This window comes from Coccinella septempunctata, chromosome 6 (genome assembly GCF_907165205.1).
Source record: "Coccinella septempunctata chromosome 6, icCocSept1.1, whole genome shotgun sequence".
Classification (NCBI taxonomy): domain Eukaryota; kingdom Metazoa; phylum Arthropoda; class Insecta; order Coleoptera; family Coccinellidae; genus Coccinella; species Coccinella septempunctata.
In genome coordinates, this window is record NC_058194.1 from 24375789 (window position 1) to 24397550 (window position 21762).

A 21762-nucleotide genomic window follows, 5' to 3' on the forward strand; every position below is an offset into this window, starting at 1 on the left:
TTGCAGCTTCTATTGGCTCGAAACAAATTATCAGAATTCTTAGTTCCATGTGGAGGAACAAAATAACAGTTAGATTAAACAAAGGACCTGGTCAGCGCCCATAACATAGGACTACCTCTGAACCTTCTGAAAAACACACCAATTACTGGCTAGAACTCTCTTAAACTAATCTGAGATCTATCATAACATTCCTCAAGGAACTCTGTAGGCTTTGTTTAGAGAAGGATGAAACTTTAGAGTATTTCTTTAGTGTCTACCAGGTGGCAATCAGTGCCAGGCTTGAAACCTTTGGTTCCTTCAAGTTGAATCTAGAGGACATACCTTTGACATAGCCTCCTTCATCAAGGAGATCAGATATAAGGGGCAACTCCAGCTTTTTGAGATTTTTTGTATGTCGCAATGAACTTGGTCGCGAATGGCATTTTGGATGGAGATGCCCAATAAACTGTAACTGGACATTTGGTACTAGTGAACTCTACTGGTTACAGACTGATAACTGTTTGTCAGTACAAGCCAATTTGCATGGTGTTCTACATTCCAGTGATAAACATTTCGTTTTCAGGTGAAAGTATAAGTCTGTAGACTTGGTTAGGTTAATATCCATCCCCGCTGACAAGCACCACTGCTCAATAACTCTGAGGTCTTATGTGATAAATCAAGATGGTACAGGACCACTGACCATGTAATGAGTTGTTTTACATAACCAAGGCATTAATTGAATTCAGCAGCAACAAGCATAAAGTCTTGTACATGTGTGGCTCTATACTATAGAAAAGGTAGCAGCTAGAAGTGAAGATCAATGTCTCCAAGAAACCATTCCATTCACTTGAGGTGAATGGTAGTACCAGTACCAGCATAAAGGATCACGGAGTACATCCTATGAGAGAGACTATGCCAATATTTCAGTCGGCTGAATTACAGAAGAAAACCTAGTCCTAAGTAGATCAATCGCCTCGTATAAATGTGTAGGTGTTACCTATATAGTGCTTATTGGTGCCCTGATTGAGGCTAATAAATACAGCATTGGGTTAATTCTAGGCCTTCTACTAGAAAATTCGTATCACGTCAATCAAGTCTGTCCTAATTGTTAGGATAATACGAACGAGGTAGTTTGTAGAAGACACTTTGGATATAATGAGTCCATGTGCACAGTTGGCAGCGTTTTTAACCTCTTTTGAACCAAACGCGCTGAGTTCTGTCAAAGCGTATCGAGAGCGTAGGAGTGTTAGACGGAGACAATTAAATCTCACAACCAGCAAGTCATCGGAAGCCTTTGTTTCCTTCGCAGGGGCCGTGGCAACGCGTCGCCGAACTTAATCTACATAATCACCGTTCCCTTCATTATTCAGTTGCATTCGGCAGAGCGGAGAACAACATAGATTAGTTCAAAGTAATCTTGGGTAGTCTCATGGCGGCAAAGTTGGCCGCTTATAAACTATCGGCGGACGGGGCCATCTTATCCCTGAGTTTCGCCTTCTCTTGTGAATTCAAACTTTGCCATCGCCAGGACTACAACAATCATGGACGTCCCTCAGCAATTAGTTTGGAATTTCGCAGTATGGCGCTAGGACAGATCCAAGCTCAAGAGGCTCATGACTTGACATTTGTAGCGTGGTGGTCTCCAGATGAAATAATCGTTTTTCAGTATAAGTACAACTTGAAATGATATACAATTTATTTTACTAACATTGGTTTTGATTCTACAAAAGCTTGTTAAGCTTACAAATTTGAATATGCAGGAATAGTTGCGAAAAAAATTAAGTGTTGATTACATGTTAAACAATAGTGTGGGCAGCCTTTTCTTAGATATACAGCTCCTTGAAGATTAAAATTTCAAATTTTTTTTTAGAAACCAGAAAACTGACAGAAATTAAATTGCACGAGGTTGGAAATGTCACTCCTAAAATTACCGATAATAAACCTACAAAAAGATTGAAAAAAAATTGGTGCTATCAAACCCTAATTTCCTAGGGCAACTTGCGACTGTGTGCCCTCCTGTGACTGAAGAAACCCAGCCGCGATCTACAGATCCTTCCACACTCCAGGCATGGATAGTCACCAACCATATCTGGCCGACGCTGTATTCTTCTCGAGTCTCCATTATAACTGTGAACCAAAGACCTCCACTGTGATCTACACAACGCTAGTTGTTCCCAGTTATGATTGGCATCAACTGATTTTAGGGATTGATGCAGTATATCCTTAAACCGCTTATATTGGCCTCCTGATTTCCGAGCTCCCTCTGTGAATTCGCCATACAGAGCTATTTTGGGAAGTCTTGTGTGTCTTGCATCCTCAGAATGTGGCCGCTCCATCTGAGTCGGGCTCTCGTTACTTGAGTCTCAATTGTTGTACAATTGCGCGCTGCAAGACTTCTGTATTTGAAACTTTTTGAAACCATCTGATGTGCATTATTTGTCTTAGATGACGTTGTTGCGTTTGTTCAAGCTGTTCAATATGTCTCCTGTAGGGTGTACAGCTTTCGCTTCCATAAAGAAGCGTTGGGGGGACCACTGCTTTGTAAACTGATTTGGTCTTCAGATTGAGGTCGTTATTTTGAAATACTCTGTCCTTCAGCTTCCAGAATACCCGTGATGCCGAATTGATACGATTGTGTATTTCCGTGTCCAGGTTAGCCTAGTATTTATGAAGCTTCCCAAGTATTTGGGAAGTAATATACCATTGAGAGATAAATTTTCGATTCATTTTTTCATAATTTTTTGCTGGCAGTTACGGTTTTTGAGTAAAAAATTATGTATCAACAGGTACATACGAAAAAAATTAAAATGAATTTTCAGGTGCCTACCATCTTTGATTGTTCACAAGCGTTATACGATAATATTTTTCGCGACAAGTAGCAGATCTTGCGATGCTCACATAACTACCTACTCCTACTGCCCACAGTGCCTACCCCTTGTTGCTCGTCAGGTCTCAGTCCTGCGTTCGACCTTTTGAATGTTTCGGAAACATCAATACGCCGTTCGGTTTCCGTTTCCTTGCATTCCGACCACGACCCTTGTTTGAAACCGACTTCTTAAGGCAACAGTGCATTTTTCCCACCGGAACCTATACGAAATACTTCAAATGTGTTAATTACCTTTCTAACCGAAAGTGTCATACTTGGAACACATGTTTTATGAAACAACCTCCAATTAAATGGTAGACGACTCCTACTGTTTTCTACAAAGCTTCAATGAGCAGAGAGAAGGAACTCCCAACGATCGTTCGAAGACACTTCACAATCAAGCGACTAACCGGACAAAACTGCACCCTTTAGTAGGGATGGGCGATGAACGTCGATGGTTTGGATGATGCGATACAACGCAACGATCTGTTGATTCTTGAAGGAGGTGTGTCAGTCTCCAACAGTATTTTGAATTGGCAAAAATATATTGAGAGATCTCTTTGTATTAGTTAAAACTAGACTTTCCATCTACTTCAATCTATGGAAAATTTTGTCCCAAATCTGTTCGATCTCAAGATTTGTTCTACAAAAGCTGAGAATACGAGGATATATTGAAAAATTCTTGGCCTACTATAGGACCAAACAAAATTTCAATGTCAAAATATTTTATCACTCAACATATTCTCCTCTTAATTGGATACATTTATTACAGCGAACCTGCAACTTCTCTAGACCTTTCAAAAAAAATGTTTCTTCTTGCTCTGCAAGCCAGACCTCCACAACTTTTATTACCTCCTCGTTGGAAGAAAATTTACGACTATCAAGAATAGTCTAAATCACGAATTTTTTGCATGGCAACATGAGATTTGTGTGCAGGGGCGTTGTTCTGCAAAAACAAAACACTTTTGGATTGCTTTCCGCTTCTTTTCCCTTTAGTAGAGTGGTCAGTAATGTTGAATAGTAATCTCCAGTTATTGTTCTACCTTTTTCCAAAAAAAATGAATCATGAATTCTCCATGGCAATCCCAAAAAACTGAAGCAAGAACTTTTCCAGCAGATTTTTGGACACTAAACTTTTTAGGTCTTGGAGAACCAAAGTGTCGCCATTCCATCGATGGTTGCTTTGATTCTTGATCGTAGAAATGTACCCAAGTCTCATCCATAGTAACAGTTCGGTTTAAGAAAGTCCACATCGTTTTCAAATCGAGCACAGATCGAACGCGATGCTTCTACTCTTGCACGCTTTTGGTCAACATTCAAGCATTTGGGGATCCATTTTTCAGCAATTTTTCTCATGTCCAAATTGACGTTAACTATATGATGAACGGGTTCGTATGAAATATTCACAGCGGGTTTCATAAAACTTTGATTGTCCGATCAACGATTTGACAGTCACTCGATTTCTAAAACAAAATCACTGAAACCTTTTCATTTCTGAATGTATCGAAGAAGTAACAATTCAGAATAATTGAATAGACGTATGAACATCATAATTTGCTACAAGAATGATATTCTGAAGGATCATGACTGAATTATCGATTGAAAACAAATTGACGTCTACACGTCAATCAATCGTTGATTCCCGGATCAAGCTTTATGAAACCCGGGGTTAGTGCTTCAAATATCCGTTTTAGCCCAATTCGATGGTCTGATAAAATCATGTCATGAACTGCATCGATATTTTCGGGGACTGACACAGGAACTGGCCTTCCAGATCGGTCATCATTTCCAATGAAAAATTTACCTCTTTTGAAGCTTGCAGCCCTATGAGTTATTGTTCGTTTCTATGGTAACGGAATACTTTTTTATGCATGGAACTGGTCTAGGCTAACTAGATATCAATACATCAGTAGCGAAATTAATCGAGATCCATAACATCCATCGATATAAAAATCGAATGTATCACTCGGTGTCAACAGAGGTATCAACAGAAACAGCATTTCGTCGAGAAGAAGTAGATGCTGACAATGGTTTCGGCTGGATTTGACCTCACCATGGATCAAAATGAATTCTTCAGTGCGATAGGTGGCGCACCTGTCTGGATATCTCTCATTGGACTCAGCAGTCAACATAAGTCAATGTTAATCGATGTTTTTGCCTTCGGCCAAATCAGGGATGATACACCTCCATGGCCAAGACCTTGTCGTTCGCAAAATCGCTCGAACTTCGATGGATAACGATGTTTTCCCTACGATATTCCATCAACATCGATATTTTCCACGGATATCGATATCGACGTCGAGCTAGCGGCGTTCAATCCCTAGTTGATTGTACACCCTTTAGTCATTCCCACGGATGGGCCCTCGATTGAATCAACGGGGCGGGGAGTTGTGGGCTCATTTTCTCACGCACCAGATGCGATGGGACCCGGATGGCGACCAACGATGAAGTTTCTTTACGCTTTTGAAGATATTTGTTATGTTCACTCGTTAACTTCATCATTTGAAACTCTTCTTTGAAATCTGTCGACTTGTATTTCGTGGCTTTTTTTAATAGATAGTCCAGTGAAGGCAAGCATTCCAACCATAGAAAATCCTATATATACAGGGTGATTTATTATGGGTGACGATCAGAATTGAAAAAAAAGCCAATTTCTTCTGAATTACAATTAGTTTGTAGTTATGAAAGGTCAATAGGTGATGCTATCATCAGTAAAGTTGAAGCATAGTATGTGAAATTTCCAGGAAAAAATCATGAAAAATGACCTCAATAAATTTTGTGAAACATTTATATTCTTCACTTATTTTATCATATTCTCTCTTCAACTCAGATTCACTTAGTAGTACCATGCTGACATTATAAGGGAACAGCACCGAAAGTCTTCTGGGTAGCTTCTTGCTATCAAAGAATTTCTGCTAAATTCTATTCCTCGTTTTCTGGTTTCTGAGGAAAAAATGAAAATTGTCTATCAGGCATCCTTTTAAGGCTTATCTAAGCAGAGATGCTGCTCAAAAAAAAATTATATGAAATACCCACCCTATTTTCTGACAATAACCTCTCAAATTTTCATTTACACCCTGTATATTCTTGTTGATAACATCATCAAACACATATTATATACTGATCGCAAATTCTGAATGAAAATAAAGTGAAAATTTGTTTCTTTAACTGATACCAAAGTTATAATTAAATTCGCTGAATCGCATGACAAAAATGGGTGTAATGGGGAGAAATATCTCATGCTTTCATTCATTCTCGACTTTTAAAAGTTATGCTGTCATGTTGAACGCCGGATTGAATAAATTAGAACGACAAGTCATCATCGTTCTGGTCGGTACCGATATATTCCATGATAAAATATAGGTGAGGTTGTCGTTAGTTCACACATAGCTGACAGCTAACAAAGTTTGCGCACTTGGGGTTCTGTTTCCTTCCGGTTCTCTTCGCGCACCCTCCCGCTGTTTACCAAGCAATACACTGGTCTCATAGACGTAGCTACAGGTTGAAAAAAGGTAACATACTGAAATAAACTTTTCAGTATGATGCATTATGAAAATTTGAACAAAAACATTCGATATCATAAAATTGATAAGATAGCTGACAAGAAAATCTCTGTGATTGACAGCTGATATACAGGGTGTCTCTGTAATTGAAAGCGAGACTTTGAGAGTTGATTCCTAGATGGAAATGAGTAGAGTAGAGATACTCACTATGAATCATTTTCGAAATGACTCAAACTCTAGACTTAATCATTAGGGGTTCAAAGTGACAAACTCATCACAATTTTCTGCCAGGATTTTTGTTTGCAGGGAATAATTCTGAAAAAAATTTTCAACAAAACTAAAATACTGTCGATTTTTTTTCTCTTAATAAATCGAAAAGTGTAGACAGTGTTGTTGAATATATTATTGAATGATTTCCTTACGATTCTCCATATCATTTTTATAGTATTCAGAAGGCCCTTGGCAAAAACCCTTCACAAATATTTCCAGTATTTCACATAATTAATTGGATTATAATAAAAATGCCAAGAACTATATCGACGAAGAAAATTAAAAATTGAAAGAAAAATCCATCCATCCTTAAAAATCAATGTTCAACTTTTCCTATTGATATTGAAAATTTTTTAATCTATTCTCGAATACTAACTATAATTTTTTTATAGAATTTATTGGGCATTTAATTATTGTTGAATTGGAATTCTATCGGAAACCAATTTCATTTTTGGGTCCCATAAAAGTGTAGGTAAATTGTAAAGAATTGAATCAGTATCACACAGTGTTAAGGTTTCTAAAAACGTTTAATTCCAATCGTCAACTCGCAAATGTCCCACATTATGGCGTGGCGTGGCAAACAAATAATACACAATCAATAACGATATCCCGATAGAAAGCTGGTTCAGTTGTCAGCAAATGAAGGGGGGCCATATGTGAGACAAAGCACACATAGGTTTCCCTTACTAATATACTACCCCTGCTAAGTGAATCCCCAATTTCCTAGTTGATTACATGAAGCCAGACAGCTTTGTTCGCCCTTCATTCTTCGATTTTATTCACCACTTGTGATTGTTTTACCCTGTTTGGTTATAGAAGTTGGAAATAATGTTCCCCGTTTAATCTTTTCTCTCGGCCGTTAACGACGTAAATATAGAGCAGGTTTATCGTGTTATGAAGGCTTATTTCCGAGTTTGCGGTTCTTACCTCTGAGATGTGTGAAGGCTTTCTCTCATCTTTCAGATATAGTCTATCAGTAGTACTTCATGAAATCCAACTGAACCTCTTGTAAAACTCTTCTTCTAGGAGCATAAATCGAGATTTGCGCTAAGGATTGATTTTGTTGAAATTAGGGTTGAAAATGGTTTAATTTCTCTTTGTGGATCAGTGATCATTATCCGTTCATTTATGAGCAATAGAATAGAATAATTTTTTTTCAAATCGAGAGAGCAGTTACGAGGATGTATTGATATCTAGTTAGCCTAGACCTGTTCCATGCATAAAAAAATATTGCGTTACCATAGCAAGGAACAATAACTCATTAGAAGTGTCAGTGTGAAGTTTGAGTTTAAAAAAGTAAATCAGAGTTACCCAATAAATTGAAAGAATGAAGATATGTCCACCTAAATTGAAAAATTGGAGTTTCGATCCATCATCAAGTACTTGTATAAAAGGGTTAAAAGGTAAGCATATTTACGAAGATATGCTTACGGCCGGTTTCATAATCAAACCTAAAGTCGCTTTAATATTAAAGCTTCCTTTAACCCTACTAAAAATGACAGTAAAGGAAACTTTAAGCTTTAAGTGACTTTAAATTTGATTATGAAACTGGACGTTAATACCCTGGGTGATCAATATCCTTCGTTTGCGACCGGGAAAAATTGGACTGCAAGCTTCAAAAGAGGTAAATTTTCATTGAAGATGATGACCAATCGGGAAGGCCAGTTTCTTTATCAGTCCCCGAAAATATCGATGCAGTTCATGACATGATGTTATCAGACCATCGAATTGGGCTAAAACGGATATCTGAAGCACTGAATATTTCATACTATAGTTCACTCCAAATTGGACATGAGAAAAATTGCTGCAAATTGGATCCCCAAATGTTTGAATGTTGACCAAAAGCGTGCAAGGGTAGAAGCATCGCGTTCGATCTGTGCTCGATTTGCAAACGATGTAGACTTCTCAAACCGAAATATTACTATGGATGAGACTTGGGAATATTTTTACGATCCAGAAACAAAGCAACAATCGATATAATGGCGACACTCTGGTTCTCCAAGACCTCAGAAGTTTCGCGTCCAAAAATATGCTGGAAAAGTTCTTGCTTCAGTTTTTTGGGGATTGTTATGCAGAAATCATCGATTGATTATTTGGATAAGGGTAGAACAATACGTTGCAGGTTCGCTGTAATAAATGTATTAAATTAAGAGGAGAATATGTTGAGTAATAAAATATTTAGACATTGAAATTTTTGGTTTTATAATAGGCTAAGAATTTTTCAATATATCCTTATAATCTGACGAGGGACGTACATTTCCACGTCACGTCAGATCAATTTGGACGCTTCTGCGCATAATCCCATGTTAGATTTTTGAATCATGCGCATCTCACTATATAATTGAGATGCATGGCTGAGACTTTCTCAGTCATATCTTACCGTGTGAAACAGTACAAGTCGAACTTTTCCACTCTTCTTTTCATCATATTTCATGCCAGCGATTGAGATTTGAAGTATTTTAGGATAAACGCTACGCTACCATCTTTGCTCTGGGACCAAAAGGAGATGGATGCAATCTTGGCTTCTTGTCTGATTGGTGGCATATTTCCAATAACTATTCAATATTGTATACATGTATTTAAATCATCGTTTTTATTCTGAATGAGAACGTAGTGTTAGAGTTAGGATATACCACGACAAAATTCGTATTCGAGGAAATTGGCCCTCCACCCCAAACGCGAAAGGCAGTCTCTGTTCCGTGATCTGCTAGCAGTGACGGCAATAACTGACAAGGGGGCAATTTCTGCAGTATACGGCAATACATCTTGAATCACTTTGTATCCGAGCAGGGTACCAAAAGAAAGGTGAGAAATTTCACTGCCGGAGAGCAATATGTGGGTGTGTGTGAGGAACTAAGATTCCGGCAACAGTTTCTGTTAATAAATAATTTCTTTTTCCTGGCTGTTCGTGTCGTTGCAGGGTTACGTCCTGGCATTATCACGATTGATTGCGCTTTTGGGAAATCCGGAATATGGCGAATTTAAAAGATGACTGTGGTCGGAGCTCTTCTCCCGTTTCGTGTTATGGTTATCCGCTGTTGTTCTCAGGATACAAGGGTGTCCTGGCACAGGACCGTAACTGGGTTTTCAGTTTATCGATTCATTGACAGCTGGCGTTCATCAAAATAAAGCTTCTACTTTTGTAGAATAGAGAATGTTATTTTTCAATGATAATCAAATTATTTTCGATAGCAGTGTCTCCTTAACATGACGTCGAAAATAAGTTAATTTCTATGTTCCTTGCTGAGAAGACTCTTGATATGGAGAGTAGAGAGAAGGAGAACGATCGCTGCTTTGAGACCATAGATTTTCTGTCCCCTAAAATATGTACCAATAGGGTAGTTCATGCTTTTGCCAACAGGCACGCTGGACATCAGGGGATGGCGAAATTTTGATAAACTAATTGTAGTTGGCTGAGTGAATTGTCTTCCTGGTGACGTATGATTAGAATATTATTGTTTTCAATTTTTGATAAGAGAACAACCATGGTGAAATGTTGCTAGTGCGCTAGTGTAAGAGTGTTTTGGCATCGGAAAGAAAAGGAGAATTAAATTTCCGAGTGCATTTTTGAAAGAAAATTGGAAAAAAACCTTACCTCGAGAATCGACTCGAAATCAATTTGTGTGTCCAGAGCACTTTCGCGATGAAGATATCAAAAACATGATGGATTCATTATGAAAGAAATCGAAATTGTCATCCCTCGTGAGAGGTGGACTCTTCTGAATAAGAATTCCTAACCAATAAAACTACATGGTTCAGAAGTAGATATTCTTGAAGAATTTTGTTGGCATAACATAATATATCGTTTATAACGGTTCTCAGCTGAGTATTGGAAACAGATTCTACTCTAATACCTAAGTTTTAAAAATGAGATTGCTACCTTTTGTTGTCTTGATGTATACTACTCCTCACTGCCAATTTATATAATTTTGAAGATTACAGTAAACCAACTAACATACCTGTTTTCAATAAGCAATGATAAACAAACGTAGGTAAAATTTTTTTGACCAGTGATTTCTTTTGAATTTCATTTGATTTCCTCATTTATTATGAGTGAATAAAGCTCATAACATAGTCCTTTTTATAATATGACTTGTATTTTATTGCATATAATTCAGAGAACTCATATTTGATATAGATTAGAAGAAAGGTATTTAAAAAATCATCAGAAAAACCACGATGACACATAAACTAAAATAAAATGAAGGCTATTCATTTAAAATTGACGCTAAAATTCCCACACCTTATCGATAAACGTAGCGATCGCAGCGACTCCTAGCCTACGTTCCCCGTTTTCGGGGACACATTTTTAGTACGGCCATCGTTCTCCTTCTCTCTACTCTCCATAACTCTTGATATAAGACAGCTGAGGTTGTGCTCCACCAACACATCGAAAAAGTTGTGAAAAAATTTTTACAGCATGCAGACAATTATCGAATTATGGAAAAAGTTCCTCCTCGCGCAGGTACTTACCTCCAGAATTCAATGATTGCCTACATGCCGCTAAAAATTGATTTTTCATTTTCTGTTTTGTCGGTTGGATAGACAAATAACGATGAGGGTTTGTCAACACAGGTTACATAAAATTGGCCGTGTGAGAAAGATTTTCGAGGTCAATGCTGCAAACACTCACATGCGATTTATTTATTGTCTTTGGGAATGCTAGTCGCATTGAGAATTGCAGAAGATTGATTGTCTTTTTAACGAAAAATAACCAAAATGCAGTACTTTGAGTTGAATCAATATTGAGATCGTGTTATTCATCAAGTTCATTTGTGAACTGTCAACCGCCAACAATTGTCAATCACTTGTCCGTGTAGGGTAGACTACCCAACATTTACTTGGGCGCGAAATTTAAATTTCGTTTAGTTTTATTGATTTTCTCAGTTTTCAGGCTTCTTTTTTGGAATTTTTCTTCTGTTGAAACCTTTTTCAAAGTTGAAGTAAGGTTCCAAGTTTAAAATGAACAAAATCGATTCAGCCGTTTTTGAGTGATGCGATGACAAAGAAAAAGAAGGCTCCATTTTCATTTATAAAGATATTTTCTTAGCCCTCCTCAGTCATATTTTCATTATTTTAATTCAGAAATGGCATATGAAATTGCAAAAATTTATTTTATTGACACAATTTTTCAACACTGCTGTTATTGAATAAATGTTAGTGTTGGGAAATTTCTATTTAATCCGGCCTCGAAAATCAAAACGCTGGTAAGCGATAATTTAACCTCTTCGAATGAAAATTGGTAATTGTTACCACCGACATAATGGGACCACAGAAGTGTTTTCGTATTATGTGTACCTCCCGAATACACATCCTCAATGCAACAGAAGCTTGAATACGTATTGAGCATACGGTGTAATAGGAAGCTTGGAAGAAAATGCGTCATAAACTGGACACGTGCCTCTTACCCCTATGAAATGATTTCGTATTACATGAACCCCCGCCACGATTTCCATGCAACAAGCATTGTGGATGAATATGGGGGTGATATTTTAATTGTCCATTGTTGTTATGCGACGGAAGAGGTTCCCATAAAATTCGTCGATCATCAGGAGAATTGATTTTCGAACATGAGAGAAAACATGGGGGTTGATACCAGTTTTTTTCTGCTCGGATTATGATGAAAAGTGACCGAGATATTCGGAGGGGGGAGCATATTTGTGACGCTCATTGTTCACATCCTTTAATGTTACCACTTTTGCCGTTGAATCTGTTTTGATCAATCCTGATCTGCACCTCACTATAACATACTAGGGTGGCATGGAAAGAACACGCAGTATTGATGGATTTCTAAGAATATGTTCGTTTATTTCAGGATAAAAAACAGTTTTCCAGTCCAGATTGATTTTATTTCATCTGACCCACTTTTCCAACAAGATAATGCACGACTACATATAGCCAGAGTTATGTTGTCTCATTTTGAAGACCATTCAGTTTATGTGTTGCCTAGATCTCTTGATCTTTCACCAACAGAATATGTCTGGAATATTATGGGAAGAAGTTTACTCCCTTTAAGGTTGAGGTTGACTGGGATGAAACACCATCAACTATCCATCCTATTTATGGTATGCCCAGAACTGTTTCTGAGTGCAAGAAGCATGTACGAGGATATATTGAAAAAGTCTTAGCCTACTATAGTATCAAACAAAATTTCAATGTCAAAATATTTTATTACTCGACATATTCTCCTCTTAATTGGATACATTTATTACAGCGAACCTGCAACGTCTCTAGACCTTTCAAAAAAATTTTTTCTTCTTGCTCTGCAAACCAGACCTCCAAAACTCTTATTACCTCCTCGTTGGGAGAGAATTCACGACCTTTAACATTTTTTTTTTCAGTTGGGGAAATAGTTGATAGTCGGATGGTGCCAAATCTGGTGAATAAAGGGAGTGTTCTAGTAATTCAAACCCTAAATCACGAATTTTTTGCATGGCAACATGAGATTTGTGTGCAGGGGCGTTGTCCTGCAAAAAAAAAACACCTTTGGATAGCTTTCCGTGTCTTTTCTCTTAAATTTTTTCCCGTAGAGTGGTCAGTAATGTCGAATAGTAATCTCCAGTTGTTGCTCTACCCTTATCCAAAAAATCAATCAAGATTACTCCATGGCAATCCCAAAAACCTGAAACAAGAACTTTTCCTGCAGATTTTCGGACACGGAACTTCTTAGGTCTTGGAGAACCAGAGTGTTGCCATTCCATCGATTGTTGCTTTGTTTCTAGACGTAGAAATTTACCCAAGTCTCATCCATAGTGAAAATTCGGTTTAAGAAGTCTACATCGTTTTCAAATCGAGCACAGATCGAACGTGATGCTTCTACCCTTGCACGCTTTTGGTCAACATTCAAACATTTGGGGATCTGTTTTGCAGCAATTTATCTCATGTTCAAATTGACGCGAACTATATGTTTTTATGAAATATCCAGTGCTTCTGATAAAATCATTTCATGAACTGTATCGATATTTTCGGGGACTAACACAGAGACTGGCCTTCCCAATCGGTCATCATCTTCCATGGAAAAGTTACCTCTTTTGAAGCTTGCAGTTCAATTTTAAACGGTCGTATACGAAGGATATTGATCACCAAGGCTATAATGAATATTTTCGTAAATCTGCTTACATTTAAACCCTTTTAAATACAGATACTTGTTGATGGCTCGATGCTCCAAGTTTTTGGTTTTTACTATTTCGGTGAAAATTTTCTTTCTTTTAATTTATTGCCTAACTCTGATTTACTTTTTTGACCTCAAACTTGACACAGACACTTCTAATGAGTTATTGTTAATTGCTATGTTAACGCAATATTTTTTTTATGCATGGCTTAGGCTAACTAGATATCAATACAGCCTCGAATGAACATAAAACATTATTTTAATAAATTCATCAATACAATGTTTTCTTTCATGAGTCACTCAGTACCTATAATCAAGAAAGAGCTCAAAAATTTCTGGATTTAGCAGCTTTTCCATCCATAATCAACCTTCTTGAAGGTCAAAATCATTCACTAGGAAAGGGGAAGAAAAACAAGATTCATAAAAAAACCTATTCAAAAAAAATAACGGTAACTAAAAAGAGTGCTTTGTCTCGAAATCGTTAGGGTAATCAATTAAAATCATTAAATTTTCATTTATTTCAAATATTTGGAGATCAAATATATTTTTCACTGCGTTCAAAACCAAATAATATACATTCAAAGTAAAGAAAAAATCTCAAAGTCATTTGTATTGAAAAAGTAGCGGAATAATCAGCCTCTTTCCGAGTCATATTTCCCGAGCCCAAACTTCATGGTTTTGCTAGGCAACTTTCTGCGTAAAGTCCAAATACGTAGTTCATTTAAACGGGTAAACTTTACACCCGCTTTATCACCCCTCTCGAGAGACAATTACCGACAGCCCTGCGTATTTGATTTGCATCTGCAGCAACGCTCGCACTTGCAGCTGTTCCCTTTTTGGCTCTAATCACTTTCTAATATGTTTACCTCTCGTGTTGGTTTTGGGCTACCGATGCCCCATCACAATTGCAAATTTTCCGATTGACTCCTGCTCGCCTAGTTCTCAACCTTTGACAGCAAAATGAAGGGAAAATGCCTGAAGGGATGACATATTTATTGGCGATCCTTAATTTGGTAGTCGACTTTTGAAATTGAATCAGGGAAGCTTGTTGTATCACTTATTGGTGTACAGGGTTTGAAGGTCAATATTCTGTTCTTTTAGTAGGTATATTACTTCTACAAATGTCACAAATGATAATTTTTCAGGTTAAATAAAAAATAACAAGCTGAGTTTCAGATGGCTAGCTAATCTTCTAGCATTTTCATTGACTCTCATTTATTTCGAAAAGAATGCTTCATTCCATTGTAATTGATTAATTGGTTCAAAATTATTTGCGAACAATATGGTTATACAAGCTAAACATCACGATTAAACACAGAATATTAATTTTAAAATTTCCATAGTCTACTTGAGGGCACTATTTCGAAAACACGTTAGAAGAAGAGCAAAAACCTGAATAGTGAATATAAAAATTTCAAATAAAGCTTATGCATTTAATCTTTAATCTACGTTAAGGTTATCAATTATTTCTGTTATATCTTTATAATCTTGAATTGTCGGTGTCCCAGCTGACACCTGCGGCAGCGATGATCTATAAATATCCTCCAAACCTATCAGTGAAGATACAATCAAATAGTTCAATAAGTAGTAGTAAAGGATCACGCCAGGATTCCCTTATTCTGAACTTCCTCAAATAACCGAGAGATGGCAGCAGATATTCTTCAAGAGCCCGAAAATATAGGAAGCCTATGTTTAGCCGGCATTCTCCGAGATTTCTCTTATTGGTACGATAATGCAAAACTCTGGGGAATGACATGGAACAATTGGATGAAGAGCTCAAAATAAATCTACACCTATGTAGATTTAATGTAATTTAATTCGACGAGATGCTCAATATTGCCTCAGTTAGGGTCAATTACATATTATGAGTGAATAGAAAAATCATCCTTTCTCAAGATTTTTGCTGCTATAAAATTACCAATATATTTTTACAGGAGATATGTTATGAAATTTGTTCGGTGATATTCCGCTACAGATTTGTCAATTATGTAGATACTTATTATGACTAAATTGGTATGAGAAATGACATAAATCCATGATTTAGTTGCCGTAGACCATAAGAAATATCAGTCTGAGAAAAGACAGAATATAGGCTATCAATATCCAGTTGAAATAAAAAATTTGGTTTGTTCGTAGAGTGGTTCACAACGGTTGTGAACCGTACAGAGCATGCGCAATTTGCTTGCTCTGTACAGTTAGGAACCACTCTGCGAACAAGCCTATTATTACAGACTTACAGAGTAATACTGAGGCCAATGAAAGTTTTCTTTACGTCCCCCCCCTCCTCAAGTGAAACGCAAATGTCAACGTCTCGAGGTAGAGAAGGTCTTCTCTTTAGCAATTCAAACACATTGCAATCACAAGTTATTCAGAGAATCATCTGAGAAACACGTGGCAAAATGAGAGCTAAGGTAAGATTTTTTCACATTCACATTTATTCTGTTTCCTTTCTGTATTTTTGTCTTGTCGGTTGTTTTTATTTGCCATTGCTTTAAGTGTTACCCCATGTCTAGTGATTACATTTAGTCGTTCCTCTTCCAAATGATACATTTTATTTGTCGATTTATCTTTTTTCTGTTACATCAATTAATGGTTCAAGGGATTCATTTTTGTATACTACGTATGTACAACGGCGTGTTATTCTAACCTCTTTTACTTTACAGTGGAGAAAGAAGCGTATGCGTAGGCTGAAGCGTAAGCGCAGGAAGATGCGTGCAAGGTCCAAGTAGATTGATGTAAGTAATTTAATTCATAACATTTTTAACCCCCTCTCTTACAAACTTAGCATACGTATTGGTATGCAATGCGTTTGTCGGATAGGGAACATCATATCTGTAATTCCACCTGCCCTTCACCATTAATGTAAGGCGTAGTCTAAGATTGCAAAACATTGATTTTACTCGAAGGCGTGTTGATACTACCTAACTAAATCCTCACATTTTCGACCTCGTGTGGCTACAGTTAACCTCTCATATGAAACTCGTTTGGTTATTGAATTGCAGTCAAATTACTTATTTAATATCTCTGGTTCTTGCGCTTTTCTGTTTAATACATACTTCTCTATTCAACTTCCAATCTTATTCAGTTTATACTAAAACTGTTCTTTTGAATTTTGTTGGAAGCTCTTGCTTTCATTGTCATGATCAATTGGTCAAAATTTCCTCAATTTTTAACCTGTCATTGTATTATTCTTGGTATATTGTTATCTTAATATGAATTTCCAAGCTCTATTCTGTTTGTATTACAAGTGTAATTAGATTATTATAATATTGCTATCAGTAAGGAATATATATTCGTCGTGGCGAATTTGAGTAAGATAACCAACAAGATTCTGAGATAAACCTGTTGAACAGTCATGGAGCATTATGTAGAGGTATTTTAGTATAAAGTATTAACGTAACTTCATCTTTCCATGGAAAGAAGAAACCTAACATGATGAATCTTTAATCACCATGGAATGAACCTCTGTGATTATTCCTTAACATGCACTACCAACTGAAGTCTTGTTATTTTTAAAATTCTGTTATGTATAATTTTTCTCTTTTCTGAACGAGTTTTTTTTTTCAGGTCCCAATTTCGTGACTGAAGCCACAGGGACGCAGTATTCCGAATGAAGAAATTTTTAACTATATGTAGTTTCATGATTTCTGAAATTTAAACTGCTTCGGATACTGCTGAATGCGGATTGAAGCATTTTAAATATTATTTTGTTGGAAAGTTCGAGATTGGAGATTGGGAATATTTTTTCTCAATTATTAATTCAAAACTCAAAGTGGAAGTTGCCAAATGAGTCACAAATTTCCAGAAATATCTTTAGTCATGTGATTAAGAGTAAATGTGGAATATCAGTCGAAGAGAAATGATTCAACAGTTTATATTATTTTTAAATATAATAATAAATCGAATATGAAAAAATATAAATTTTTATTATCATTTCAAATTTACCCAAATGTTTTAATGCATCAGTAGTAGGAAAGATATCTTTTTATGTACGAATAGTTCGTGTTGTGTTCTAGAAATGCAGAATTCAGAATTTTTGTACGAAGTGACAAAGGAAAAAGATGCAATGCGATCCTAATTCGTGACGAATTTTCCGCCATCCTTGGGTCATTAAAAGTCCAATACGCTGTTAATTATATCACATAATTCGGATATTTTGCTACTGCATTCCCCGTGTCTGAAATGGCGTGCGAGTTATTTTAAACACAAACCTAAAAATGTTCGCGCCCCTTTTTGAACTACGTCTAGTTTGTAATGGTAATAAAACAGGCAAATGAGGCATCTAATAATACCGGCAAGAAGTTCGAATTTAGCTTTCTTCCTTGTTTAAAATTAGACGCACGTTACATAGTTAGGGAACGAATGGTATTAGGTACTATGAATATTATTCTCAGAAAGGGATGCTGGCAATATACAGATACAGTAGTACCAATTTGGATGGCGTTCGCATTGACGTTGAGGTAGCACATGCCATCGTCTGTAGCGGTGAGGAAAGACATCTGCGTCTGGTTATTTCCATACATTTTCTGGAGACTTTCCTTGGATTAATCGTCAATGACTTATAAGTCATGCAGAATTCCCTAGGACCTACAGTTAACTGTTTATTATTCAATTAATATGGAAGTGTATAGTCCACTACAGAATTTAAATTTCTTCTCAATATTTTCACGACGATAAATTGTGAATGATTTGCCCAGGAAGCTTCAGTGTCATTAAAATTCTGAAAAACATTTTTTTTTCAACGCTGATTGATTACATGTTTCCCATTCAGAGAGGGTTCTTATTTCTAACTTGGTTTTATAGTTCACGAGAAATGGAAAATAATGTTATGCATGATTTTTTTGTGAGTGGCAGTAGAAGAAAATATTTCCATAGTGAATATAATAATTCACCTAAAATATTCCTTTCCGTATAATATATGTAATTTTCTTTTTATTTTCGTTTTGTGACATTTTTCATCACGAAAATCCTAAATATCGGTATTCAAGAAACGATAAATGTTGCTTCCAATAGACTGTATTCACAATTTTTTTGAAAATTCGAAGAAAACTTACTACAGATTCGATGTTCAAAGTTTTGCTCCATTCAAAATTTATTTCAACATCGATAAGAAATTTCAGAAAAGACATCATTGCATTTTCGAAATATTGTGTTGGGCAAAAATTGCTGGTATTTTAACGACAAGGTTCATTTGGATGAACCTTTTAGGTCCTCCAAGTTTTATTAAAAGCCGCTTTCAATGTAATTTGGATTACATTGAAAGCGGCTTTTAATAAAACTTGGAGGGCCTAAAAGCTGAATAACTTGAACAAATTTAAAAAAAAAAATTTTTTTTTCGAGTATTTTCATTGATTAAAGTTGGTATGCTATAAATTCAGTCTAAATCATTATTTGTTTGTGAAAATGAAGAGATTCGAAATGGTTCGGAGAAATTAATGGTTATGACACTGACATCAGCCTGAATCGACTCAATTATAGATCGTCCAATCATCTTCAATTAAACCAAATTAATCTTATACCCACATTCGGTAAATGAAGAGTGTAAGCAACATTAGAGCTATTAAGTAATTGATGTTTCTTTCTATATAATTGTATTATGTAAGAAGGAACAAATGGAAGTTGTGTAGAAAGTAGTAGGTATAAAAAATGACAGTTTTGTTAGTCTAATTTGATGAATATTCCTTCATTTTGAATACAACTTTTTTGCGTCAGCTCCCCTCTCCTGAAGAATAGGTTCGGGAATAGCTCATTGAAATTAACGACAAACTTTTACAGTGCTAGTCACTAATTTGAATAAATTCAGCTAATCAAAGACAGTTCTTGTTCTATCGGACAAATTATCGCTTTTTGGTTTAATAAAATGTTATTCACTGTACTCAGTGTATGGTACTGCTTTTTCATTTGTAGCATGAGCTCAGCAGTATTTTATTATAACCGCAAATATTAATTATTCATAATTTTTAATCTAATTATTTCGTTAGGCAAGTACTGACACAACGAAATCAATATTATTAGCAGTTCCTTGATCTCCATTTTTAATCGAGGCAGGTCAATTCTGAACTCAAATAAAGGAATACCAGAAGTACTTCACAAGTATTATAAACACTGAGAGGCAGGATCTGCAAGAGTGGTCGCTCGAGTCATCTTTGTTCTCTTCACCACTCCGGTTGCAACATTCTTGTCTCGGCTGGACAAAAAAAAGGAGCAGAATAACTCTCGTGAAATAAATGTTCCCATTTCTCTCCACACTAACAAACTAAGTTCAATGAATTTATGGAGCCAGAGAGACAAAACTCGAAAAACTCATTTTAACGTGGTCTTCTGGCCAGTTATGCGATATTTGTTGTGAGTGAGAAATGAGAGGAGATGGGAATTTTTCTGTTATTAATTAACGGGTAATTTGAGGTTGAGTGCATTGCGCTCATACTAAAAATTTAGCTTTGTTACCTTGAGTATAATTCGTATCTCTAACTCTCATCTGAATTTATGTGGCCGATACTTGATGAAAATCCATAATCAAACTCAACAACTGAATTATAAATCTTCCAATGGCTGGAGGTAAATTGCCTCACCCTTCAGCCACCTGAAGATGTCCCTGTGATAGGGAAACACGTGTCGTGGTAAAATAACTGCTGCTAAGTGAAAATAAAGTTATTCAGTTGTTAGTTTAAATGTTTATTTTCAAACGGTGGATTTTTCTTGTTCTATCTTCGCATTATCAGTTATTCTTTCAATTCGGTTTGATCCATTTAACTTATGAGGAGATAAATTTTCTGTTGGATTGATGAGAGTGAATTTTGTTACGTACCTGAAACAAAAATGTTAACAAGAATTGTTACACAAACTCCGAAGAATTTCAGCTAGGCAGAAGAATTAATATATTTGGGTTTTTAGTCATAATTATCATCAGACTTTGAGGTTCGGATCAAAATGATAATAATCAGTAGATATTTGCTTGGAACAGGGAAATTGGCGTGAGAGTGGTCTGTTTCAAGGGCTTGCGAGGGCTCTCAAGGTAATGGAGGATGCCAAGGCATTCCCTCTTCATAGGGTTTCTTCTTTGACGAACCATATAAGGTAAATTGTTCTTGAAAGATATCTATGGTCTACACCGAACAGGCTCCTTGAGCCTAAAGGTCCCACTTGGTTCATCCAATGCTCTGTTATGTTTGCAGGGGCTGTTGTGGGGTTTGTTGGACCTCGTTTCAACCATCCTTCTAGGAAAAGACTCTTCTATAGTGCAGGCTTAACTGTATTCTCTCTGGAATCACTACACTTATACTTCTTACATATACACCTACCAAAGAGGAGTTAATCTACTCTTGCCAATCTTCAGATCTCTAAATGAATTAACAGATAATACGATAGAAACTGCAGATTGTTCTAGAGTGTATAAAAGTGAGGCGTTAAATACTCGAACCAGAATACGTAAACATAACTGAATGAATTGGCCGCCCATACCACCAAAACAGTTACATAATTTTACCGAAGAGTAGAAGAGCAAACAACTTCCTGCCTTATAATTTGTTCATACAAAAGCGGCAACTGAACAGACGTCGTCGCAGGCTTTCACATTTCCGCCATATAAATCGGATTATGAAAAAGCGTACCTGTAAACTACTTGCTGACACGTGGATGAAAGAGATATTTTTAATTATACATCTGCCTTATTTGCTGTTATAGAGATAAGCCATATTTATTTAATTCAACGAGCACACAGATGCACCTGCACGGGTGTCCCTTGCTTTCTGTTAGTTGGTAAATGGTCTCTTAAGTTTGAACAACAAAACTCTCACTTATACAGTTAATATGTGCTTATTGCTCAAAAAAGTAAAGTCATTAGTGTCTTCTGTCTTCAACAAACAAAAAAATCGATGGCCGTGGATATGGTAAAAATGAGATATATACACTCATAAGCATATTTCATTTTTTTACAGGAAGAAAATTTACCTTCTTGATGAAAATTGGATAAAAAGATGCAGTCTATTTTAACTAATGTTTTTAAGCATTTTCAAAGGGTAGATTCCTCTTGG

The 21762-nt window shown here is 36.3% G+C and overlaps 1 long non-coding RNA gene across 1 annotated transcript; it reads left to right on the top strand.

Annotated features, from left to right (window-relative positions):
- The first annotated feature begins 15987 nt into the window (after nt 1-15987).
- Nucleotides 15988-17650, top strand: LOC123315318. The gene is made up of 3 exons (XR_006537940.1): nt 15988-16140; nt 16393-16464; nt 17297-17650. It is a non-coding gene; the product is annotated as an uncharacterized LOC123315318 (long non-coding RNA).
- The last annotated feature ends 4112 nt before the right edge of the window (nt 17651-21762 follow it).